The following is a 26,601-nucleotide window of genomic DNA, read 5'->3' as shown; positions in this document are numbered from 1 at the left end:
TACATATATATTTAACTAGTACACATATATTATCTTTTTTATTCCCACAACCACCATGGAATAGATGGTGTTATCTTCATGCAAATTAGAAAACAAAGGCTCAGGTGGTTAAGTAATTTATTCAAGGTCATAAGCAAGTAATGGTAGACCCATGACACCAAGCCCATATTTTTTGTACTATATTATACTATGACTTTTCAGGTCCTGTTTCTTTCAGGCAGCTTATTAGCTATCTCTCCCACCTTTGATTAGCCTGCTATCAATGCTTTCATGCAAATAATGGATTAGAAAAAAAAAGATAGGCTTAAGAATAGTCCGGAATCATACTTCTGGACTATTCCCCCCTCCAGCATGACATGAACTCATTAATTAGCACAATTTGATATGACTGTTCAACCAGTTATATGTTGTTCAACCAGCCTGTATTCTTTCTGCTTCTTCACAAGGATATCACGGAGATGTTGTCAAGGTCTTGTTGAAACCCAATTAAACTATACAAATACAATAAATATAGCTAAACATTAGAATAATCTTATGATAAGTATAGCTAAAACTAAGTACAGCTTTCTCCCAATTTGTCTGGTAATGCCTTCAAAAACGGAGTAAGTTTGCATTAACTATTTCACTTGCTCCTCCTTCAGGATTATTGCCATTACAATCATTCATCTTTTATCACTCCCGTCACAATCATCACTGATTTTGATAAAAAAGTGCGTTACACACATTATTTGATTTACAACTCAGGACTACCCTATGAAGTAGGTTCTCTTATTATTTCTGTTTTACCAATAAGGAAATTTGGCTTATAGAGATAAATAATTTGCCTAATGTCATTTTACTAAGAAGTGAAACATGGGGTTGAAATCAGGCCTTCTTTACCCACCAAGCCTGCGCTCTTTTTCTTTTCCTTTTCTTCTCTACTCTACTCACCTCTTCTCTCCTCCCCTTCCTCCTTCCCTCATCCCCTCCCACCCCCTTCTTTTTCAGTAAACTCTGATAGGCTTACAGTGACTACAACTTCCTTTTCTAAATACCTACAATTTATTCTTTTTAATAAATAGTTGAAGAATATCACCCAAGATGGATGGCAAGGTCATCAGCCTTCAGCCTGCTGAAATGACCTTCTGACTCCAATCTTCTGGAACTTCTCCTCTCCACCTGCCATGCCACCCTCCCCCTGCCCATCCCCCATCCCCTCCACACAACGTGCACACTTTCTGCTTTCTCAAAGACTGCCAGCAGTGGTTCAGCCAGTTTATCTACTGGGCCTCAGCACCTCAGAATGTAAATTAGGCCCAGAAACTTGAGCTCATTTAAAGCAGTTAGGTGATCTCTTATAATCTCAGCTATATTTGATTACATTCTCTGGAACCAGTGTTTATTTTATCTTTTCCAGTCCAAAGAGCATCCTCTTTGACTGAGAAGACTAAATCAAAATAAGAGGTTTTGCTTTCTCACTTTCATTCATTAATATTATACCACCCACCTAGTCTTCATTGTTCTTTTTGGCTCTGATGTAATTTTTTTAAAAGGAAGACTTTTTATATTGTCTTCAGTATTTTGTCACAATTCTCAGTTTTCCTAGTCTCTTATTTTCCCTTTAATTTAATACAATATAAATATAAACATTCATTTGTATATATAGTTGATCTTTGAACAATGCAGGGGTTAGGGGCACCAGCCCCCCATGCAGTTGAAAATCTGCGTATAACTTCTGACTCCCCCAAAACTTAACTACTAATAGCCTACTATTGACCTGAAGCCTTACTGATAACATAAACAGTCAATTAACACATATTTTGTATGTTATATTATTATATACTGTATTCTTACAATAAAGTAAGCTAGAGAAAAGAAAACATTATTGGGCTTACCTGGTAGTGCAGTGGTTAAGACTCTGCCTGCCAATGCAGGGGACACAGGTTCGAGCCCTGGTCTGGGAAAATCCCATGTGCTGCAGAGCAACTAAGCCCGTGTGCCACAACTACTGAGCCTGCAAGCCACAACTACTGAAGCCCGAGTGCCACAACTACTGAAGCCCACACGCCTGGAGCCTGTGCTCCGCAACAAGAGAAGCCACCACAATGAGAAGCCTGTGCACTACAATGAAGGGTAGCCCCCGCTCATCGCAACTAGAGAAAGCCCGTGCACAGCAACGAAGACCCAACGCAGTTAAAAATAAATAAATAAAACAAACAAAAAAAGACATTATTGAGAAAATCACAAGGAAGAGAAAACACATTTACAGTACTGTACTGTTTTTATACCGTTAAGTTTACATAGTCTGTTTACAAGTGAATCATCTGTCAGTATCTACAACAATATTGTCTTATACGATATAAAACACTGTAGATGTTACATGTATTACTAACACTAGACATCAAAAATGAAAAGATAATGTGAAAAAGAAATTCATATTTATTTCCAGGTATAATGATTCATGTATTGATAACGAAGAAGCAGCAATACGATTACTGTACGGTAGGCTAGCCTATACACAAATGAATAAATCATTATAAAATTTGTATGGCATACAGTATTATGGTCATATTCATAATGCAGTACTGGAAATATTGCTACATTTAAAAAAAAACACTTACCTGTGATGACAGGATGATACAAAGTTTCTCCAATTACAAGAAAGGGAGGCATACAGTATGGTAATGTAATTCTTTGGAAGCAAAGTTATAAAACAGGAAGAAAACTAACAGATTGTTAACTTTATATTAAATATCACTCACCTTATGCTTGTGTACGGATAGACTAACTACCTCATTACCAGTCTTGCACACAGTGTTCTACATGATGAATACTTAGGTGATAATGATGGTGATGACACACAAACATCTCATACAGTTCTTGCTGTTCAGTTATTACATTTTCACATGAAGATACCCACACATACATACACAACAGATAAGTTTATGACATGATTATTTACTCTTCATTAAGTGGAAGTCTTCACGTTGAGTAGGCTGAGGAGGAGGAGGAAGAGGAGGGGTCAGTCTTGCTGTCCTAGGGGTGGCCGAGGTGAAAGGGGAGGCAGCAGAGGCAGGCACACTCGGTGTAACTTTACGGAAATATATCATAATTTGTCTGACATTGTTGCCTTTTCATTTCTCTAAAAATATTTCTATATAGTACTGATCCTTCTTTTACTGTTTGCTTTAGTTTCAGAGCCTGTATCATAGAAGAATAACTGGAACCCTTCTGCCAGACTGTCTAATGTCAGTATGTTTTCTGGAGCTACTTCTACGTCTTCTTCCTCATTGCCTGGCACTGGTTCAAAAGCACTCAACTCCACCAGGTTATCTTCTGGTAATTCCTCTGGTGTGGTGTCTATTAGCTCTTGAATTTCTCCAAGATCCATATCTTGAAACCTCTCAAACCAACACCCCCAACTTTTTTTTTTTTTTTTTTTTTGCCATATCCACAATCTCTTTCATGATTTCCTTGATTGGCTCTGTTGTAAATCCTGTGAAGTCATGTACAACATCTGGACACAGTTTTTGCCAGCAGGAATTTATTGTTTTGGGCTTGATGGCTTTCACGGCTTTTTCTATAACAAAAATGTCATCTTCAATGGTGTAATCCTTACAGACTTTCATGATGTTCTCTCTATTGGGGTTCTCTTTCATAGTGCTGACAATCCTTTCCATAGAGTACATGTGTAATGAGCCTTAAAGGTCCTTATTATCCCCTGATCTAGAGGCTGAACTAGAGACATTGTGTCTGGGGGCAAGTAGACCACTTCAGTGCCTTCAGTGTTGAATTCATGGGGTTCTGGGTGGTCAGGGGCATTGTCCAATATCAAAAGAACTTTAAAAGGCATTCCCTTACCGGCAAGGTACTTCCTGACTTCAGGAACAAAGTGTCGATGAAACCAGTCCAGAAAAAGGGCTCTCGTTGTCCAGGCCTTCTTGTTGTACAACCAAAAGACTGGCAGCTGGTGTTTATCTTTTTCCCTCAAGGTTTGAGAATTAGCAGCTTTACAGATGAGGGTAGTCCTGACCATGCACTTGACTGCATTTGCAAAAAACAGTAGAGTTAGTCTGTTTCTTTCTGCCTTAAATTCTGGTGCTCACTTCTCTTCCTTACTAATAAATGTCCTTTATGGCAATTTTTCTAGGATAGGGCACTTTCATCTGAATTAAAAACCTGTCCAGGCAGATATCCTTTCTCCTCAATGATTTTCTCAATGGCTTCTGGGAACTCACCTGTTGCCTCCGGGTCAGCAGAAGCCCCTTCTCCTATTATCTTGACATTTTTTTTAAGCCAAACCTCTTTCTAAAATTATCAAACCACCCTTTGCTGACATTAAATTCTCCAGCTTTAGATCTTTTACCTTCCTTTTGCTTTAAGTTGTCATATAACAACTTCACTTTTTCTCAAGTCGTATTAAAGTCTATAAGCATGCCTTTCTTACAGCAATCCTGCACCCAGATAAAAGCTGCATTTTCAATGAGATAAAAAGTGCAATATTCCAGGGAGATCAGCTAGGTGCTTTGTGACCACCTAGAGGGGTGGGGTAGGGAGGGTGGGAGGGAGACGCAAGAGAGAGGAGATATGGGGATATATGTACATGTATAGCTGATTCACTTTGATATAAAGCAGAAACTAACACACCATTGTAAAGCAATTATACTCCAATAAAGATGTTAAAAAAAAGTGCAATATTCAATATTTTTCAAAAAGAGCAAGGTTTTTGCGACTGCTGACCTAGTTGCAACGATGACTTTATGAATTTCCCTTCCTTCTTCTTTTTTCCTTTTTTCGTTTTTCTTTTTTATAATAGTCCTTATATTGGATTCATTTATCTTGAAATGGTGGGCAATCACAGCTGCAGACCTCAATCTATGGTACATATCAAGCAGTTCAGCTCTTTCGTGTCATGTCATGACTTTTCTCTGCTTCTGGGGAGCACTTCCAGCATCACTAGTGGCACTTCGTATGGGGCCACTGGTGTTGTTCAAGGTTTACAGTATTGTGCTAAACATGATGAAAAATACATGTGATCTGCAAGAGGTCACCTTTTACTGTGATAAGCAGTACTGGAGAGATGAACTGCCCAGGTGGAGATGATTAGTGTCACATTTTAAGTGGATACTCATGATGCTTGAGCTCACTGCAAGAGCAACAGGCGGTGGCTACAAAATTATTACAGTTGTACAGTATGCACTAGAGTTAATTTTATGCAGTTATGATTTAATACTGTATCTTTATGTTTGTTTTCATTTTTCTAGAAAGTGAATGATGCCATATATGGTCTGTAAGTATGTGCATAAGTTTTTATAAATTTTAGCTTTTTATAATATATTTGACTATTTTTATGGTAGTAAATGATAAAATGGACCACCATCTACATTTATTTTAGGCATTCATAACATACTTAATTTTAAAAGAATTTTTTTTAGATACTTCTAGGACACATGGTTCATCTGTGAGTTTTTTCAAATTGTTGCAAATCTCTGAAAAAATTTCCAATATATTCATTGAAAAAAAATCAATGTGTAAGTGGATCCATGCAGTTGAAACCCATGTTATTCAAGGGTCAACTGTACTCTGAATGAGGCACTTTGCTAGATGCTAGGAACACAGGGGTAAGCAAGACAGAGAAATGTTCTCATGAAGCTTACAGTCTAATGAAGAAGACAGAATTTAAGCAAACAGTTATATGTACGAAAAGTGTTAGGAAACAGAGCTTATAAGAAGCATATTAAACCTTATTTAAAAGTTCAGAAAAGTCTGCCTAGAAAAAGAGACATTTAAAAAAGATATATTACCAATATTACATAAATGCCTTCAAAAAAGACAGGAGGAAATACTTTCAAACTCATTGTATGAGGCCAGCATCATCCTGACACTCCAGACAGATATTACAAGAAAAGAAAACAGCAGCCTAAAATACATTATGCAGATAGATGCAAAAATCATTAACAAAATATTAGTAAAAGGAATCCAATGATAGATATATAAAGATGATAATAAATCACAACTAAGGTGGATTTACTCACATCATAGCATAAAGGGGAAAATAATATGTTATCTCAATAGATGCAGAAAACCAATTAAAAATTGAATATCAATTCACAATAAAAATTCTCAGCAAACTAAGAATAAAAGTAAACTTCCTCAACCTAATAAAGGACATCCATGAAAAACCTCATATTTAATATGAAAGATTGAAAACTCTTCTGCCATAATTGGGAACAAAGCAAAGATATCTGCTCTCACCACTTCTATTTAACATTGTAATGAGGTCCTACTCTGTGCAATAAAGAAAGAAAAAGGAAAAGAACCCACAGAGACTGGAAAGGAAGAAGTAAAACTGCCTCTGATTTGCATATGACATGATTTTGCATGTAGAAGATTCTCAGGAATCTACAAAAAAACTACGAGAAATAATAAGTGAATTTAGCAAAGTCTCAGGATATAAGAGGAATATACAAAAAGCAATTATATTTCTATGTTCTTGCAATGAAAAGTTGGTAAAGAAAATAAATTTTAAAAATAACGCTATTTAGGGCTTCCCTGGTGGCGCAGTGGTTAGGAACCCGCCTGCCAATGCAGGGGACACAGGTTCAAGCCCTGGTCCAGGAAGATCCCACATGCCACGGAGCAACTAAGCCCATGTGCCACAACTACTGAGCCCGCGTGCCACAACTACTGAAGCCCATGCTCCTAGAGCCCATGCTCCACAACGAGAGAAGCCACCGCAATGAGAAGCCTGCGCACCACAACGAAGAGTAGCCCCCGCTTGCCGCAACTAGAGAAAGCCCTCGCGCAGCAATGAAGACCCAATGCAGCCAAAAATAAAATAAAATAAAGTAAAATAAAATAAAATAAAATAAAAAAACTTTGAAAAAAACCGCTATTTAAAATAGTAGCACAAAACATGAAATATATAGATAAATTTAATAAAATGTGTAAGATCTGTATATTAAACACTTTATGCTGAGAGACATTAAAGAAGACCTAAGAAAAAATTTACTATGTTCATGGATTGGAAGAGTCAATATTGCAAAGATAACAATTCTCCCCAAAATTGATCTACAGATTCTTCATATCTCAATCAAATTCTTTTTTTTTTTTTTGTAGTGAATTAATAACTTTTAGGTAGAATTAATTCTTTACAGTTTTGAATCTGAACCTGGAACACAATACAGTATGCTTCTTCTTTCATTCAGGTCTCCTAATACTTCCTTCCTTAGGTTATTTCTAGAGAAAAATCCCCAAGCAAAATCTGACCAAACTGAAATTGAAAAAAAAAAATCAATCGTAATATCACAATAAGCCACAGTCGAAAATCAACCACAAACTTAGATATGCTTTTCAATGGATATGTCAATCAAATTCTTGTTAGGCTTTTTTGTGTGTGTAAAAATTGACATTTATTCTAAAAGTTATATGGAAATTCAAGGGACCTCCAATGACCAAAACAATCTTGAAAATGCAAAAGTTGAAGGGCATACACTACCTTTCTATAAAGATAAAGTAATCAAGACTAAAGTTCAACAAATAGATCAATGGAACAAAATAAGAGAATCCAGAAATACACCCACACTTATATAAATCAACTGATTTATTTTACAAAGGAACCAAAACAATTAAGTGGGAAAGGTGAAGTCTTTCAAAGAGTGGTGCTGGAACAAACAGCTAGCTATCCATATGGAAAAAAACAAAACAAAACCCTGACCTCAACTTCAAACCACACACAAAAATTAATTCAAGGTGGATTATATACCTAAGCATAAAAGCTAAATTTCTAATGCTTTTAGAAGAAAATGTAGAGTAATACTGTTACGAACTTAGTGTAGGCAAAGATTTTTTTAGAGCAGACCCAGAAGGCCTAACCATAAAAGAAAAAATCGATTTTTAAAACTTCTGCTCAATAAAAGACTCCACTAAGGAAATAAATAAACAAGCCAAAGAATGGGAGAGAGATCTGCAATACACATACCTCACTTGCATCCAGAGTATATAAAGAACTGCTGCTCAATGATTAAAATAAACAACCCACTAAAAATTGGGCAAGGGACTTCCCTGGTGGTCCAGTGGTTAGGACTTCACTTTACAATGCAGGGGATACGGGTTTGATCCCTGGTCGGGGAGCTAAGGTCCCACATGCCTCGTGGCCAAAAAACCAAAACATAAAACAGAAGTAATATTGTAATAAATTCAATAAAGACTTTAAAAATTGTCCACATCAAAAAATAATTTTAAAAAAATTAAAAATGGGCAAAAGATTTGAAGAGGCATTTCACAGAGGAAATGGTCAATAAGCAATAAAAAAGTGTTCAACATCATTAGTCATCAGGAAAATGCAAATTAAAACCACGAGATACTAGAAAGGTTACTTCATACCCATTAGAAAAGCTAAACTTAAAAAGACTATGCTTGCTTCAGAAGCACATGTATTAAAATTGGCACAATACAGAGATTAGCATGGCCCCTGTGCAAGGATGACACACAAATTTGTGAAGCAGTCCATATTTTAAAAAATAACATTATTGTGGTAATTATTTCACAACATACACATATATCAAATCATCACATAGTACACCTTAAACCTACACAATGTTATATGCCAATTATATCTCAAAGCTGGAGGAAAAAAGAAGATTGACAACACCAAATGTTAGCAAGGATGTGTAACAACTGGAATTTTCAGATATTGCTGATAGAAGTGTAAAACAGTACAACCAATTTGGAAAACAATTTGTCAGCAATTTCACCGTTAGATATTTACCCAAGAGAAATAAAAACATATATCCACAAAACTCAGCCTCCTTTTTTGTTTTTTAAATTTATTTATTTAATTTACTTATTTTTGGCTGTGTTGGGTCTTCCTTGCTGCTCGCGGGCTTTCTCTACTTGCGGTGAGCGGGGGCTACTCTTCGTTGCGGTGCACGGGCTTATTATGGTGGCTTCTCTTGTTGCAGAGCTCAGGCTCCAGGTGTGTGGGCTTCAGTGGTTGTGGCGGGCGAGCTCAGTAGTTGTGGCTCACGGGCTCAGAGCGCAGGCTCAGTGGTTGTGGCGCACGGGCTTAGTTGCTCAGGGGCATGTGGGATCTTCCCGGACCGGGGCTCGAACCCATGTCCCCTGCACTGGCAGGTGGATTCTTAACCACTGTGCCACCAAGGAAGCCCCAGCCTCCTTTCATGATTAAAAACTCTGAACAATTTGGATACAGAAGGAATGCACCTCAACAAAATAAAAGCTGTATATTACAAGTTCACTGTTAACAAGATATTCAGTGGTGAAAGGGTGAAAGCTCTCCCTCTAAGATCAGGAACAAGACAAGGGTGCCAATTCTCACCACCTCTATTCAGCATAGTACTGGAAGTTTTAGCCAGAGCACTTAGCCAAGAAAAAGAAATAAAAAGCATCAAAATCAGAAAGGAAGAAGTAAAACTGTCTCTGTTTGCAGATGATATGATCTTACATATAGAAAATCCTAAAAACTACAATCTAATCCAAAAAACTGTTAGAACTAATAAATTAATCCAGTAAGGTTGCAGGACACAAAATCAACATACAAAAATCAGTTGCATTTTTATACACTAACAACAAACTATCTGAAAAAGAAATAAAGAAAATAATCCCATTCACAATAGCATCAAAAACAATAAAGTACTTAGGAATAAACTTATTCAAGAAGGTGAAAGATCTGTACATTGAAAACTGCAAGACTTTGATGAAAGAAATTGAAGACACAAACAAAGGCAAAGATATGTGTTCACCAACTGCAAGAATCAATAATGTTAAAATGTTCATACTACCCAAAGCCAACATAGATTCAATGTAATCCCTTTAAAAATTCCAATGGCATTTTTCACAGAAATAGAAAAAAAAAGATCTTAAAATTCATATGAAACCACAATAGACCCTGAAGAGCTAAGGCAATCCTGAAAAGAAAGAACAAAGCAGGAGGCATCACACGTCCTGATTTCAAACTATATTACAAAGCGAAAGTAATCAAAACAGTATGGTACTGGCATAAAAACAGACAGAGAAATGGTACAAACTCGAGAGCCCAGAAATAACCCCATACATATATGATCAACTAATATTTGACAAGATAGTCAAGAAAGAATAGTCTCTTCAATAAATGATGCTGGGAAAACTGGATACTCACATGCAAAATAATGAAATTGCACCTCTATCTTACACCATGCACAAAAAATAACTTGAAATGAGTTAAAGACTAATGTAAGACTGAAATTATAAAACTCCTAAAAGAAAGCATAAGGGAAAAGCTCCTTGACACTGGTCTTGGCAACAAGTTTTTGTATATATGACACCAAAAGCACAAGCAACAAAAGCAAAAAATAAACAGGAGGGACTACATCAAACTAAAAACTTCTCCACAGCAAAAGAAACAATTAATAAAATGAAAAGGCAACCTACAGAATGGGAGAAAATATTTGCAAACCATGTATCTGATAAAGGGTTAATATTCAATATATATGGCAAACTCATACAGCTCAATAGCAGAAACCCAAATAATCCAATTAAAAAACAGGCAAAGGACCCAGATAGACATTTTTCCAAAGAAGACACACAGATGGCCAACAGACAGATGAAAAGATGTGCAACATCACTAATCATTTGAGAAATGCAAGTAAAAACCACAATGAGATATCACCTCACACCTGTCAGAATGGCTATCATCAAAAAGACAACAAAAATGTGGAGAAAAGGGAAACCTTGTGCACTATTGGTGGTTTTGTATATTGGTGCAGCCACTGTGGAAAACAGTATGGAGGTTCCTCAAAAAAATAAAAATAGAACTACCATATGATTCATCAATTTCACTTCTGGGTATTTACCCAAAGAAAACAAAAACACTATTTCAAAAACATATATGCACACCAATGTTCACTGCAGCATTATTTACAATATCCAAGATATGGAAGCAACCTAAGTGTCTATTGATAGATGAATGGATAAAGAAGATGTGGTGTAGATATATAATGGAATATTAGCCACAAAAAAGAAATCTTGCCATTTGCAACAACATTGATAATCTAGGGCGTATTACGCTAAGTGAAATAAGTCAGACAAAGACAAAGTGAGATCTACATGATCTCACTTATATGTGGAATCTACAAAAAAACAACAACAACAACAAACAAGCAAACAAAACAAAATGAAAACAGTCTCAGTAGACACAGAGAACAAATGGGTCATTGCCAGGAAGGTGGGGGCACAAAATAGGTGAAGTGGATTAAGAGGTACAAACCTCCAGTTATAAAATAAACAAGCCACAAGGATGTAACATACAGCATAAGGAATATGGTCAATAATACTGTAACAACTTTGTATGGGATCAGATGGATATTAGACTTATAATGGTGATTACTTCATAATGTATGCAAATGTCAAATCACTATGTAGTACTCCTGAAACTAACATAACATTGTATGTCAACTATATTAAAAAAAAAAAAAAGACAAGTGGTGGCAAGAATCTGGAGAAATGGTAACCCTCATACATTACTGGTGGGAATGTAAAATGGTGCAGCCATTTCGGCAGGCAGGCAGGTAGGCAGGCAGTTCCTCAAAAAGTTGAACATAGAATTACCATATGATCCAGCATCCCACTTCTAGGTATATACCCAAGAGAAGTGAAAGCATATGTTCACACAAAAACTTCTACACAAATGTTTGTATCAGTATTACTCATAATAGCCAAAAAAGTAGAAACAACCCAAATGTCTGTCAATGGATGAGTAGATAAATATCCATTGAATATCCATACAATGAAATATTATTTGGCCATAAAAAAGAAATATGGTATGGAAATGATACATTCTACAACATGGATAAACCTTGAAAACATTATTCTAAGTGAAAGAAACCAGACAAAGAAGCCCACATATTGTATGGCTCCATCTACATGAAATGTCCAGAATAGGCAAATCCATAGAGACAGAAAGTAGACTAGTGGTTGCCTAGGGCTGGAAGTGGGTGGGTGAGTAGTGGAAAGAGTAGGGATAAGTATTTAGTAATTAGAGTTACTGCTGAGTATTTTGTGTGTGTGTGTGGGGGGGGCGGAGAGTGGGTGATAAAAATGTTCTAAAAATGATTGTGGTGGGAATTCCCTGGTGGTCCAGGGGTTAGGGCTCCGCGCTTCCACTGCATGGGGCACGGGTTCGATCCCTGGTGGGGGAACTAAGATCCTGCATGCCACGTGGTGCAGCCATAAATAAACAAATACAAATTATTTTTAAAAATCTAATCCTTTAAAAAAATAAAATAAAGTGAAGTAAGTCAGAAAGAGAAAAACAAATATCGTATATTAATGCATATGTGTGGAACCTAGAAAAATGGTACAGATGAATCAGTTTGCAGGGCAGAAATAGACACACAGACATAGAGAACAAACATGGACACCAAGGGGGAAAGTGGCGGGGGGTGGGGGTGGTGGTGGGATGAATTGAGTGATTGGGATTGACATATATACACTAATATGTATAAAATGGATAACTAATAAGAACCTGCTGTATAAAAAAATAAATAAAATTTAAAAATTTAAAAAATAAAAAATAAAATAAAATTGATTGTGGTAATAGTTGCACAACTCTGTGAATATACTAAAAACCACTGAATTGCATGCTTTAAGTAAGTGAACTGTATGTCATGTGAATTATATCTCAATCAAGCTACTGTTAAAAAAGTATTTTTAAGAACGGTTTATACAATCTTTTGCTTGAATTTTCTGTTCGTTTCTTTCATTCAATTTTCTACTGAGTTTTTATTATTTTTATTATTGTTTTTAGGAACTCCATATGTAAGGAAATTAGCCCTTCACCTGTGATATATGTTGCAAATATTTCTCCTTGTTTGTTGTTAATCTTTTATCCTTATTTATAGGATTTTTTTTTTGTCAAGCAGATTTTTCATCCTTTTTATCTAATGAAATATATCAATCTTTTCTTTTATGGCTTTGATGTTCTGTCATATTAAGAAAGGCTTTGCTTTCTGTTAAACTATAAAAACACTTTTCTGTGGTTTCTTTGAGTATGTTTATGGTTTCATTTTTTTTACACTGAAATTTTTGATCCATCTGGAATTTATTTTCATGTAAGGTGTGAGGAAGGAATCCCTTTATTTTTAAAAGATGGCTACCAGTTATGCTCATTGATTTAAAAGGTCCTCCCTCCCCCAATGCAGGTTAACTCTATTTTCATATTTGGGTCAATATCTAGGCTTCTCATTCTGGTCCATTGATTTTTACTTATCTATTCATGTTCCAGTAATGAATGTTTGTATAGCATGGTGATGAAGAGCATGTACACTGGAGCCAGAGTATCTGAGTTTAAATCCAACCGCTGCCACTTATTAACTCTGTGAGCTTGAGCAAGTTAATCTCAATGAGCTGTTGTGAGGATTAAATGAATTATTATAGTGAAAGTGCTTAAAACAGTACCTGGCACAGAGTAAGTGTTTTGTTTTAGTAATTATTAGTAGAATTATTATAGCCTTATAATAATTTCTAATATCTGGAAGAGCTACTACTCTATTATTTCTTTTCTTTTTTTTTGAATTTTTGAATTTTATTTTATTTATTTTTTTATACAGCAGGTTCTTGTCATCAATTTTATACACATCAGTGTATACGTGTCAATCCCAATCGCCCAATTCATCACACCCCTCCCCCCCACCTAGCCCCCCGCCACTTTCCCCCCTTGGTGCCCATACGTTTGTTCTCTACATCTCTGTCTCAATTTCTGCCCTGCAAACCTGTTCATCTGTGCCATTTTTCTAGGTTCCACATATATGCGGTAATATACGATATTTGTTTTTCTCTTTCTGACTTACTTCACTTTGTATGACAGTCTCTAGATCCATCCATGTCTCAACAAATGACCCAATTTCGTTCCTTTTTATGGCTGAGTAATATTCCATTGTATATATGTCCCACATCTTCTTTATCCATTCGTCTGTCGATGGGTATTTAGGATGCTTCCATGACCTGGTTATTGTAAACAGTGCTTCAGTGAACACTGGGGTGCATGTGTCCTTTTTTTTTTTTTTTTAACGTCTTTATTGGAGCAAAATTGCTTAACAATGGTGTGTTAGTTTCTGCTTTATAACAAAGTGAATCAGTTATATATATACATATGTTCCCATACCTCTTCCCTCTTGCATCTCCCTCCCTCCCACACTCCCTATCCCACCCCTCTAAGTGGTCACATAGCACCGAGCTGATCTCCCTGTGCTATGCGGCTGCTTCCCACTAGCTATCTATTTTATGTTTGGTAGTGTATATATGTCCATGCCACTCTCTCACTTTGTCACAGCTTACCCTTCCCCCTCCCCATATCCTCAAGTCCATTCTCTAGTAGTTCTGTGTCTTTCTTCCCATCTTGCCCCTAGGTTCTTCATGACCCTTTTTTTTTCCCCTTAGATTCCATATATATGTGTTAGCATATGGTATTTGTTTTTCTCTTTCTGATTTACTTCACTCTGTATGACAGACTCTAGGTCCATCCACCTCACTACAAATAACTCAATTTCATTTCTTTTTATGGCTGAGTAATATTCCATTGTATATATGTGCCACATCTTCTTTATCCATTCATCTGATGATGGACACTTAGGTTGCTTCCATGTCTTGGCTATTGTAAATAGAGCTGCAATGAACATTTTGGTACATCACTCTTTTTCAATTACGGTTTTCTCAGGGTATATGCCCAGTAGTGGGATTGCCGGGTCATATGGTAGTTCCCTTTTTAGTTTTTTAAGGAACCTCCATACTGTTCTCCATAGTGGCTGTATCAATTTACACTCCCACCAACAGTACAAGAGGGTTCCCTTTTCTCCACACCCTCTCCAGCATTTATTGTTTGTAGATTTTTTGATGATGGCCATTCTGACCGGTGTGAGATGATATCTCATTGTAGTTTTGATTTGCATTTCTCTAATGATTAATGATGTTGAGCATTCTTTCATGTGTTTGTTGGCAATCTGTATATCTTCTCTGGAGAAATGTCTATTTAGGTCTTCTGCCCATTTTTGGATTGGGTGGGTTTTTTTTTGATATTGAGCTGCATGAGCTGCTTGTAAATTTTGGAGATTAATCCTTTGTCAGTTGCTTCATTTGCAAATATTTTCTCCCATTCTGAGGGTTGTCTTTTGGGTCTTGTTTATGGTTTCCTTTGCTGTGCAAAAGTTTTTAAGTTTCATTAGGTCCCATTTGTTTATTTTTGCTTTTATTTCCATTTCTCTAGGAGGTGAGTCAAAAAGGATCTTGCTGTGATTTATATCATAGAGTGTTCTGCCTATGTTTTCCTCTAAGAGTTTGATAGTGTCTGGCCTTACGTTTAGGTCTTTAATCCATTTTGAGTTTATTTTTGTGTATGGTGTTAGGGAGTGTTCTAATTTCATACTTTTACATGTACCTGTCTAGTTTTCCCAGCACCACTTATTGAAGAGGCTGTCTTTTCTCCACTGTATATTCTTGCCTCCTTTATCAAAGATAAGGTGACAATATGTGCGTGTGTTTATCTCTGGGCTTTCTATCTTGTTCCATTGATCTATGTTTCTGTTTTTGTGCCACTACCATATTGTCTTGATTACTATAGCTTTGTAGTATAGTCTGAAGTCAGGGAGTCTGATTCCTCCAGCTCCGTTTTTTTCCCTCACGACTACTTTGGCTATTCAGGGTCTTTTGTGTCTCCATACAAATTTTAAGATTTTTTGTTCTAGTTCCATAAAAAATGCCATTGGTAATTTGATAGGGATTGCATTGAATCTGTAGATTGCTTTGGGTAGTATAGTCATTTTTCACAATGTTGATTCTTCCAATCTAAGAACATGGTATATCTCTCCATCTGTTGGTATCATCTTTAATTTCTTTCATCAGTGTCTTATAGTTTTCTGCATACAGGTCTTTTGTCTCCCTAGGTAGGTTTATTCCTAGGTATTTTATTCTTTTTGTTGCAGTGGTAAATGGGAGTGTTTCCTTAATTTCTCTTTCAGATTTTTCATCATTAGTGTATAGGAATGCAAGAGATTTCTGTGCATTAATTTTGTATCTTGCAAATTTACCAAATTCATTGATTAGCTCTAGTAGTTTTCTGGTGGCATCTTTAGGATTCTCTATGTATAGTATCATGTCATCTGCAAACAGTGACAGTTTTACTTCTTCTTTTCTGATTTGTATTCCTTTTATTTCTTTTTCTTCTCTGATTGCCGTGGCTAGGATTTCCAAAAGTATATTGAATAATAGTGGTGAGAGTGGACATCCTTGTTTGTTCCTGATCTTAGAGGAAATGCTTTCAGTTTTTCAACATTGAGAATGATGTTTGCTGTGGGTTTGTTGTATATGGCCTTTATTATGTTGAGGTAGGTTCCCTCTATGCCCACTTTCTGGAGAGTTTTTTATCATAAATGGGTGTTGAATTTTGTCAAAAGCTTTTACTGCATCTATTGAGATGATCATATGGTTTTTATTCTTCAATTTGTTAATATGGTGTATCACATGGATTGATCTGCGTATATTCAAGAATCTTTGCATCCCTGGGATAAATCCCACTTGATCATGGTGTATGATCCTTTTAATGTGTTGTTGGATTCTGTTTGCTAGTATTTTGTTGAGGATTTTTGCATCTATATTCATCAGTGATATTGGTCTGTAATTTTCTTTTTTTGTAGTATCTTTGCCTGGTTTTGGTATCAGGGTGATGGTGGAGTTTGGGAGTGTTTCTTCCTCTGCAATTTTTTGGAAGAGTTTGAGAAGGACGGGTGTTAGCTCTTCTCTAAATATTTGATAGAACTCACCTGTGAAGCCATCTGGTCCTGGACTTTTGTTTGTTGGAAGATTTTTAATCACAGTTTCAATTTCATTACGTGTGATTGGTCTGTTCATATTTTCTATTTCTTCCTGGTTCACTTTTGGAAGGTCATACCTTTCTAAGAATTTGTCCGTTTCTTCCAGGTTGTCCATTTTATTGGCATAGAGTTGCTTGTAGTAGTCTCTTAGAAGGCTTTGTATTTCTGCAGTGTCTGTTGTAACTTCTCCTTTTTCATTTCTAATTTTATTGATTTGAGTCCTCTCCCTCTTTTTCTTGATGAGTCTGGCTAATGGTTTATTAATTTTGTTTATCTTCTCAAAGAACCAGATCTTAGTTTTATTGATCTTTGCTATTGTTTTCTTTGTTTCTATTTCATTTATTTCTGCTCTGATCTTTATGATTTCTTTCCTTCTGCTAACTTTGGGTTTTGTTTGTTCTTCTTTCTCTAGTTCCTTTAGGTGTAAGGTTAGATAGTTTATTTGAGATTTTTCTTGTTTCTCAAGGTAGGCTTGTATAGCTATAAACTTCCCTCTTAGAACTGCTTTTGCTGCATCCCATAGGTTTTGGATTGTCGTGTTTTCATTGCCATTTGTCTCTAGGCATTTTTTGATTTCCTCTCTGATTTCTTCAGTGATCTCTTGGTTATTTAGTAACGTATTGTTTAGCCTGCATGTGTTTGTGTTTTTTACGTTTTTTCCCCTGTAATTCTTTTCTAATCTCATAGTGTTGTGGTCAGAAAAGATGCTTGATATTATTTCATTTTCTTACATTTACTGAGGCTTGATTTGTGACCCAAGATGTGATCTATCCTGGAGAATATTCCTTGAGCACTTGAGAAGAAAGTGTAATCTGTTTTTGGTTGGAATAGCCTATAAATATCAATTAAATCTATCTGGTCTATTGTGTCATTTAAAGCTTCTGTTTCCTTATTTATTTTCATTTTGGATGATCTGTCCATTGGTGTAAGTGAGGTGTTAAAGTTACCCACTATTATTGTGTTACTGTCGATTTCCTCTTTTACAGCTGTTAGCAGTTGCCTCATGTATTGAGGTGCCCCTATGTTGGGTGAATATATATTTATAATTGTTATATCTTCTTCTTGGATTGATCTCTTGATCATTACGTAGTATCCTTCCTTGTCTCTTGTAACATTCTTTATTTTAAAGTCTATTTTATCTGATATGAGTATTGCTACTCCAGCCTTCTTTTGATTTCCATTTGCATGGAATATTTTTTTCCATTCCCTCACTTTCAGTCTGTATGTGTCCCTAGGTCTGAAGTGGGTCTCTTGTAGACAGCATATATATGGGTCTTGTTTTTGTATCCATTCAGCAGCCTGTGTCTTTTGGTTGGAGCATTTAATCCATTCACGTTTAAGGTAATTATTGATATGTGTGTTCCTATGACCATTTTCTGAATTGTTTTGTGTTTGTTTTTGTAGGTCCTTTTCTTCTCCTGTGTTTCCCACTTACAGAAGTTCCTTTAGCATTTGTTGTAGAGCTGGTTTGGTGGTGCTGAATTCTCTTAGCTTTTGCTTGTCTGTAAAACTTTTGATTTGTCCATCGAATCTGAATGAGATCCTTGCCGGGTAGAGTAATCTTGGTTGTAGGTTCTTCCCTTTCAGTACTTTAAGTATATTATGCCACTCCGTTCTGGCTTGTAGAGTTTCTGCTGAGAAATCAGCTGTTAACCTTATGGGAGTTCCCTTGTATGTTATTTGTTGTTTTTCCCTTGCTGCTTTCAATAATTTTTCTTTGTCTTTAATTTTTGCCAATTTGATTACTATGTGTCTTGGTGTGTTTCTCCTTGGGTTTATCCTGTATGGGACTCTCTGCACTTCCTGGACTTGGGTGGCTATTTCCTTTCCCATGTTAGGGATGTTTTTGACTATAATCTCTTCAAATATTTTCTCGGGTCCTTTCTCTCTGTCTTCTCCTTCTGGGACCCCTATAATGCAAACGTTATTGTGTTTAATGTTGTCCCAGAGGTCTCTTAGGCTGTCTTCATTTCTTTTCATTCTTTTTTCTTTATTCTGTTCCACAGCAGTGAATTCCACCATTCTGTCTTCCAGGTCACTTATCCATTCTTCTACCTTAGTTATTCTGCTATTGATTCCTTCTAGTGTAGTTTTCATTTCAGTTATTGTAGTGTTCATGTCTGTTTGTTTGTTCTTTAATTCTTCTAGGTCTTTGTTAAACATTTCTTGCATCTTCTCGATCTTTGCCTCCATTCTTTCTCTGAGGTCCTGGATCGTCTTCACTATCATTATTCTGAATTCTTTTTCTGGAAGGTTGCCTATCTCCACTTCATTTAGTTGTTTTTCAGGGGTTTTATCTTGTTCCTTCATCTGGTACATAGCCCTCTGCCTTTTCATCTTGTCTATCTTTCTGTGAATGTGTTTTTTGTTCCATAGGCTGCAGGATTGTCATTCTTCTTTCTTCTGCTGTCTGCCCTCTGGTGCATGAGTCTATCTAAGAGGCTTGTGCAAGTTTCCTGATGGGAGGAACTGGTAGTGGGTAGAGCTGGCTGTTGTTCTGGTGGGCAGAGCTCAGTAAAACTTTAATCTGCTTGTCTGCTGATAGGTGGGGCTGGGTTCCCTCCCTGTTGGTTGTTTGGCCTGAGGCAACCCAGCATTGGAGCCTACCTGGGCTCTTTGGTGTGGCTAATGGCAGACTCTGGGAGGGCTCACGCCAAGGAGTACTTCCCAAAACTTCTGCTGCCAATGTCCTTGTCCCCACGGTGAGCCACAGCCACCCCCAGCCTCTGCAGGAGACCCTACAACTAGCAGGTACGTCTGGTTCAGTCTCTAGTGGGGTCACTGCTCCTTCCCCTGGGTCCCGATGTGCACACTACTTTGTGTGTGCCCTCCAAGTGTGGAGTCTCTGTTTCTCCCAGTCCTGTCAGAGTCCTGTAATCAAATCCCGCTACCCTTCAAAGTCTGCTTCTCTAGGAATTCCTCCTTCCATTGCCGGACCCCCAGGTTTGGAAGCCTGACGTGGGGCTCAGAACCTTCACTCCAGTGGGTGGACTTCTGTGGTATAAGTGTTCTCCAGTTTGTGAGTCACTCACCCAGCAGTTATGGGATTTGATTTTATTGTGATTGTGCCCCTCCTACCATCTCACTGTGGCTTCTCCTTTGTCTTTGGATGTGGGGTATCTTTTTTGGTGAGTTCCAGTGTCTTCCTGTCGATGACTGTTCAGCAGTTAGTTGTGATTCTGGTGTTCTCGCAAGAGGGAGTGAGAGCACGGCCTTCTACTCTGCCATCTTGGTTCAGGGCCTCCCTATTATTTCTTTTCTTTCTCAGAATATTCCTGCTTATTCTAGTCTATTTAGTTTTTCTGCATAAGCTTTAGAATCAGCATGTCTCAGAAAACATAAGCAAGCAGGGCTTCCCTGGTGGTGCAGTGGTTGAGAATCTGCCTGCCAATGCAGGGGACACGGGTTCGAGCCCTGGCCTGGGAAGATCCCACATGCCGCGGAACAACTAGGCCCATGAGCCACAACTACTGAGCCTGCCCGTCTGGAGCCTGTGCCCTGCAACAAGAGAGGCCGCAACAGTGAAAGGCCCGTGCACCACGATGAAGAGTGGCCCCCGCTTGCCGCAACTAGAGAAAGCCCTCGCACAGAAATGAAGACCCAACACAGCCAAAAATAAAAATAAATAAAGAAATAAAATTAAAAAAAAAAACATAAGCAAGCAAACAAAATTAAATCCTCTTGGTATTTTTTCTGAGAGCGTGGTAATTATAAATTAAATTAGGGAGCACTGACAGCTTTATGATTTTTAAGTCTTCCTTTCTAAGAACAGACTATGCTTTTCCATATGTCCAAGCCTTCTTTTGAGTTCTTCAGTAGTGTTTTAAGGCTTTCTGCATACAGTTCTTACATATTCTTGTTAGGTTTATTCCTAGGTATTTTATCTTCTTTTGCTATAAAAAGGGACTTTTCTTTTTGTTTGAATAAATAAAGGCTATTATTTTTTTTAAGATTTTTTTTTTGATGTGGACCATTTTAAAAATATATAAATTTATTTATTTATTTATTTATTTATTTTTTGGCTGTGTTGGGTCTTTGTTGTGGCATGCGGGATCTTTAGTTGTGGTTTAGTTGCTGGCTTGTGGGACCTAGTTCCCTGACCAGGGATCGAACCCAGGCCCCCTGCATCGGGGGCATGGAGTCTTAGCCACTGGACCACCAGGGAAGTTCCAGCAAATGTTTCTTTAATGATTAGAAAATCATAAGCAGGAAAAAAAAAGAACTAATCAAGTATACTGCTTTTTGGCTGAATGTGACTTGGAACTTATATCCTGATGTTTGAAATCCCTGTTGCCATGCTGTCCTGACTCAGGCCAGTTTTATGATCTACATCAAGAATGCTTTATCTATTTCTTCCATCTGGCTAGGTAGCCTACAGTGTAATCCCACAATGATGTCACTTCTCTTCTGCTCTTCTTTTATCTGAATCCAGATGTTCTCGAACATGCTCCCACCCTCAGATTTGTGTCTAGATATCCGTGCAGCTATAGATCTTTTTGATACCAAACTGCTTTGCTTCTCTTAAGTCTCTTAAGTATATTTCTGTTTTTTTGCCCATGATTCTCCCCACAAGACTTCTGAATGACCCATAGAAGGAAGTATCCCACAAGCAAACATGCTCTTTGGTATTCCTAAGCATTAACTCTCCTTGAGCAAGCATTTTTCCAAAGTGTTTGAACCCTGGGATGTCTCCTAAGACACTCCAAGGAAACCCTTCTCTAGCCAAGATGATGACTTACACAACTTTTGGAGTCATAGCGCTCTTGGAGGAAGTCCAGAAACCATACTGATTGGCTTTATTACAAATTCATACAATCTAACCTCAACTGGATGCTCTTGGCTACCGGGTAATCCTTTCAGTCATCTCCTCTTAACTTTGTATTGCATTCCTTACAGCAGCTGCCCCAGACATTTTCCATTCTCAAATTTCCAAACTAACCCTTTGCCCCAACCCCCAACTCTAAGCAGATAACTTATTTTATTAAGAAGATCGAAGCCATATGATTTTTTAATCCTTCAATTTCCTTCCTCTATACCTTAATATTTCTCAGTGTCTTCATTTATCCTCACCTCTTCCATCCCTCTCTTAAAGAAAGAAATCTTTCCCTTCTCTTACTAAGATTAATCTCTCCATCTGTGCTCTTGAGTCCATGTTCTCTCAGTTTCTCTGGGATCTTGCTCTGTCAATTATCCCCCTTACACTTGCATCTTTCATCTTACCTTCTCCATTAACTTCTTGCTATCTACTCACATATGTTTAAGTGGTCCCTTAATCTAAAAAAACTTTCATAGTCTACTTACCAAAGCCAAATTTCTCAGAAGAGTGTGCTATATTCACTATCTCCTCTTTCTTACCACTCATTCATTCACTCAGTAGCCCCTTCAGTGTTGCTTCCATCACATCAAAACTGTTCTCTTGAAAGTTACAATCTCCAATCACCATAGATTCAAAGGACATTTTCTTAGTTCTCCACCTGTGACAACTGATACTGTTGCCCATCCTATCCTTGAAACTCTCCTCCTTTGGCTTATGTAATGGCATATTATTCTATTTCTCTTCCTGCATTCCGTTTCTTCCCTGACTCTTTTTCCTTCTCTCACTCTTTAAATATAAGCATTCCCCAAAGTTCTGCCCTTATCTCTCTCTCTCACTAAACTTTCATTCCTCGGTGATCTCATCCATTCGCATGATTTAAATTCTGACTATATCTCCACTTCCAATCTCTTTATCAGACTTGAATCCCTGCTGGACAAGTTCATTTGAAAGGTTCACTGGTTTTTCAAACTCAGTTGGTTCCAAACCAAACTATGGTAGCAACTTTTTTAACCAACTCCACTTGTCTTCTGTTTTTCATTTTTTAATAATATGCTTATGCTGCTATTTCTTGATTTTAAAATTTTACATTATCTTTGGACTCAGTTGAAAATGACAGATTATCTTTTTCACCACCTACACACATTTCCCATCCCTCCATCTTTCTAATATACATATAGTAACAATTTTAGCTTAAAATATTCAGTATTTATATTTTTATACCACATAAATATTATTCACAGCCAAGTCACAAGGTATATTATTATTACATTTTCTTTCTTATACAACATTTTGTTTCTCTTGGAATTACCTCTTTCTTGGTTTGCTTGGAGTTTCTAAGTATTAATCACTATTTCTTCAACTGAAGTATTAATCTCTAATTCTCCAACTGAATGTAATCTAACACAACACTTTTATCAGTTCTATTTTAAAAATTTTCTTGCAGACATTCCTCCGGATGTTTCTGCTGCTGCAATCTGAACTGCTTGCTATCTAACTCTTCTGCATAAATGACTGTCCTGGGACTATCCTTCACTATCATCCTAAGAATTCCTTTTACTTCTCTCCTGTGTTGGATCCCTTTTTCTAGATCCCATAATTTCATCTTTTTAGATTTATTCCCATTTTTGGGTGAAACACATCCTCCAGTAGTTTCATGAGAAAAGCTGCATGGGAATTAAAATTTATAAGCTCTTGCCTATCTAAAAATCTATATTCTATTCTCATCGTTGATTATTAATTTGGTTTGGTACAGAATTCTAGGTTGGAAATAATTTTACTTTTGTATTCTGAAAGCATTGCTCTATTGCTCTACTGATTTTTAGCTTCCAGCATTGCTGTTGAGAAGCCCAGGGGCATTCTAATTCCTTTCTCTCTTTCTGGAAGTCCAATTTTTTAGACGTTATACTTCTGGACTAGGCCTCTAATTTTTTTGTATTTTTCTCTTATTTTCTATTTCTTTGCCTCTTCTGGGCAATTTCCTCAACTTTACCTTTAGCCCTTCTATTGAATTTTTAATTTATGCTATTATATTTTTAAATTCCAAGAACTCTTTCTTGTTCTTTAAAAAAATACACACACACACACACACACACACACACACACACACACGGCCATATATGGCAGGCTAGTCTTTTTTTTTTCTTTTTAATTTTTGGCTGCATTGGGTCTTCGTTGCTGCGCACGGGCTTTCTCTAGTTGTGGCAAGCAGGGGCTACTCTTCGTTGCAGTGTGCGGGCTTCTCATTGGGTGGCTTGTCTTGTTACAGAGCACAGGCTCTAGGCGTGTGGGCTTCAGTAGTTGTGGCACGTGGGCTCAGTAATTGTGGCTCGCGGGCTTTAGAGGGCAGCCTCAGTAGTTGTGGCGTACGGGTTTAGTTGCTCGAACCCATGTCCCCTGCATTGGCAGGAGGATTCTTAACCACTGTGCCACCAGGGAAGCCTGGCAGGCTAGTCTTATTTAATGGATCCAATACCTTCTCTGTTTTCCCTGAGGCTATTAATGACAGCTTTCTTAAAGTTTTCTTCTGCTCCTTGTATTGTTACTGCTTCTTCCGAGTTCCCCCTTCCTCTACCTTGTTTATTTGGTCTTCGTTTCTGGCTATCATGTTAGAGACTTCTCCAAATGCCTGGTGATCCTTGAATATGTCCATTCATATTTAGAGTGAGATATAAAAAAGCTGGTTTTCGGGCTTCCCTGGTGGCGCAGTGGTTGAGAATCTGCCTGCCAATGCAGGGGACACGGGTTCGAGCCCTGGTCTGGGAAGATCCCACATGCCGTGGAGCGACTGGGCCCATGAGCCACAACTACTGAGCCTGCGCGTCTGGAGCCTGTGCTCCGCAACAAGAGAGGCCGCGATAGTGAGAGGCCCGTGCACCGCGATGAAGAGTGGCCCCCACTTGCCACAACTAGAGAAAGCCCTCGCACAGAAGCGAAGACCCAACACAGCCAAAAATAAATAAATAAATAAATTTAAAAAAAAAAAAAAAGCTGGTTTTCTAAATGGATGGAGCTTGCTGACATTGAGCTCCATTGCAGAATGGAGACCTGGTCATTTTACTGTGGAACTCCTAAATGTCAGATCTGTAGGGACTTTTCCTGGGGCTATTTCAGTTTCTCCAGGAAATATTCTAGACTTGTGCTTGGGGAGTATCCATTTGGCAGCCAGCATTCTGAGAGCTAAGCAAGGGAAGGGGGGAATGAGGTATCAACATACAGCATGTAGACGTTGGCTTATTTCCTTGTCTTCATGAGGCCATCTCACCTCTGCTCTGAACCTGGTATTCTTGAGTTGAGACTTCCTTCAGTTTAGTTGCTCCAACCTTCTACTGGATGGAGAAGGGAGTGACCTTGATGCTTAATGTGGGGAAGAGGATCTGGGGATCTAACCATTCCTTATAAGGACTTGCAGCAAATCCTGTTTTCAGCTCTCCTCACACTCCCAATTTCAGAGTACCCGACAGTTCCAATTCTTGAACCCTTCTAGACCTCTGTGGCATAAAGAGATACCTTTCTCTTTTGTAAGTTAGTCATCAGCTTTCTTTGCTAAATCACTTCCTACTTATCCATCTGCAGTCCACCTTGTAAAATTTAGTTGATACCTACGACTTACTGTCATCTCTTGTTCTCTTTTGGCTTTATACCTTTTTTCCCCCTTTATTATAAATTTAGTGTGTTTTATAGAGAGCGTGCAAATAAATATGTGTATTTGACCTTACACTGTCTACCAGTGGTCTATAACTGTTTATTTACATGTCAATTTTCTCTCCAACTAGACTATGAATTCCTTAAGAATAGAACTATTTCCTCCTTATCCTTTTAGTTCCAGCACCTAGAATAATACCTGGCACAGAGGACACACTCAACAAATACTGTTGAATGAATGAATAGATGAATGAATGAGTTCTCTGCTTACTTTTCATCACCTAGCAGCACAGTGCTTTGAACACTGAAAGTACTTTAAAATACATGAATTCAAAAAGGAAAGCTTTATAGTTGACATTTTGTATTTAAAATTTCAAACATATGGTTCTCTGAAAGACTTGTTTGCATGGTAAGTATAGTTTACTTGGCCACAGTATTTAGAGTGTATAGCACACATTTCATGTAGTCATGTTAACCAAGTAACTAGTAAAAGCAAATCCTGACTCCATTGTTTGAAAAGCCTCAATCTTAATGTCTTTTTTAAAAATAAACTTTCGTTTATTTTTAAATAAACTTTTGGCCTCCATCCTTCATACCCTACTTTTTGACTTTTAATACAAGAAAGTGTAGGAATATATTAATCACAAATTAAAAGCCTATAGAAAAAGCCACTGACTGAATTGAGACATGGATAGAAATGACAGGATTATAGAGCACATGGACTGAAGTCTTCCATTCTCAATACACTAAAATAATGAAATGTTCACGGCAGTCATAGTTTTTACGTCACTTTAGAGTCAGTATTCAGAATAATTATATTTATTTTTCTAAGATCTGATTTTTAAAATCCTCAAGTATACCAAAATACAATTTGCAATGTATCAAAATAAAGATATGGAATAAACTTGGCAATAAAGCAAACTTCTCTATCACAAATCATATTTGCTTATTACTCTATATAAGTTGGTTTCCTCACTGTCTTTTCAAACACCATTATTATTGCTTCAGTGCTCAAGCTGCCTAAAATGTCCTCCTTCCCTCCTCCTAGTCAAATTCTGTCCATCTTTCAAGGTCCAACTCGAGCTTCCTCTTTCCAATGAAAACTTCCACATGACCTCTCCTCTTCCTGGTAGCCTCCAGCACTTCTTTGAACCACGTATCCTGACACCTGATTACACTCTACACTCTACCACACTTTAGATACCTTCCCAACTAGAATGTAAACATACTGGTGGCCAGGTCGCAGCCTTCTTTTCTAATCCTTGTAACTCCTAGTACCATTTTGGGCCCATAGAAGATGGT

General features: G+C 37.4%; 1 protein-coding gene and 1 pseudogene across 1 annotated transcript in view; one reads left to right on the top strand and one right to left on the bottom strand.

Moving 5' to 3' along the window:
- The window catches only part of CSTPP1 (centriolar satellite-associated tubulin polyglutamylase complex regulator 1), a 195,657-nt gene that overhangs the window by 62,001 nt on the left and 107,055 nt on the right, over positions 1–26,601 (bottom strand). The window lies entirely within an intron of this gene.
- Positions 8,398–8,497, top strand: LOC132371196 (U6 spliceosomal RNA; annotated as a pseudogene).

Source organism: Balaenoptera ricei, chromosome 8 (assembly GCF_028023285.1).
Source record: "Balaenoptera ricei isolate mBalRic1 chromosome 8, mBalRic1.hap2, whole genome shotgun sequence".
Lineage (NCBI taxonomy): Eukaryota > Metazoa > Chordata > Mammalia > Artiodactyla > Balaenopteridae > Balaenoptera > Balaenoptera ricei.
The sequence above is the reverse complement of the archived record's forward strand: the minus strand, read 5'-3'. Positions and strand labels throughout refer to the sequence as shown.